Source organism: Echinops telfairi, unplaced genomic scaffold (genome assembly GCF_000313985.2).
Source record: "Echinops telfairi isolate 266 unplaced genomic scaffold, ASM31398v2 ScPeMD7_7458;HRSCAF=8496, whole genome shotgun sequence".
NCBI lineage: Eukaryota > Metazoa > Chordata > Mammalia > Afrosoricida > Tenrecidae > Echinops > Echinops telfairi.
The window spans coordinates 28,033,791-28,035,108 of record NW_022111358.1 but is presented as its reverse complement, the minus strand read 5'-3'; positions in this window follow the sequence as shown (position 1 = coordinate 28,035,108).

Genomic DNA, 1,318 nt, shown 5'->3' with positions numbered 1-1,318 from the left:
TCCCCGCCGCCGCCGCTACAACATCCCAAAGTCCCTTTCTGCCGAAAAAGGAGGCGGCGCAGTTTTGGAAGCCGAGCGCGGCGCCGATAGCGTCTCGGAACGCGAGCTCGGGAGGGGAGAGAGGGGAAAGCGAAGGGACTGCCCCTTCCCTCCCCCCCGCGCGTCCGACCTTGGAGGCTTCTTCCCCAATCGCCCCGAGCCACCCGTCCTGCCACCCGGGTCCGCGGGCTCAGTCTCCCTGCAGTCCTCTCCAGCCCGGTGTTTCCGCCTCAACCCTTGGAGACCGAGGGGGAGGCGGGGAAAGGGGGACAGGTCCTCCACGAGGGCCACCGAAGGGGCCGGTGACCCCAAGGGGTTCCTAGACTTGGCTCTTCCCAAGCTGCCCGCATCTCCCCAGGACTCACTTGGGTCCTGGTCCACCCTGCCTTCCCCTGGGAAGAATGGACTATGGACGCAAATGCAAGGGGTCGGGGGTAGGGGGCAGGTGCCAAGCCCCTCCCTCGTTCCTGAGTGGCGATTTCTCCAGCCCTGACCCCTTTCTGGAGGGAAGGCCTGCATACTGCACAACTCCAGGGGGCACCCTTCCTCTTGTGGTTACACATTTAAATCTACAAAGGTTTCCCAGCAGGAGGCAGCCAAGAGGCTTGAGGAAGGGGCGCCTCGCCTCTGGGGTCCTTTTGGGGGCCAGTGTTGGGACTGGCTCGGCCCTCGGTGGGACACCTATGGGTGCCTGTATGCCTTTATTTTTTCACCCGTGCCCCAGTGCCACTGGGATTGGGAGGAGCCCTTGGATAGCACTTGGAGCTGGGACCCATCTCCTAGATTCCCTTTCGAAACCAGTTGCGTGTCAGAGCAGAGCTCTCTCTGCTCAGCAGGGTTGGCAATGCTCTTGGGCTGCTAAGAGCAAGGTCTGCAGTCCAAAGCACCAATCTCTCCACAGGAGAAAGCGGAGGTTTTCGACTTCCATAAAGAATCAGTCTTGGAATCCCACCGGGGCATTTCCACCCTGTCCCAGAGGGTCGCTGTGAGTCGGAGTTGCCTCGATGGCAGTGTGGAAGGATTTTTGTTTTGCATTCACCTTATTTTCCAAATTCTCTCTCGGATCCAGCTAAGATTCACCCATCCTTCCCCACCAAGCCTTCTGCAGTTCTGGACACCGCTTGTTCAGGCATAACTTTTCCTTTTTTGCCGGGGTGCGAAGGGTTGGCCTAGGAAGCTGCAGGGCAGCCTGGCTAAAGTGAGACCTGTTTCCTGCACCCTCTCCCAGGATAGGATGGTCTTTTAGCCTCCTGAGGCTGGCCCACCCCCCTACTCCTTC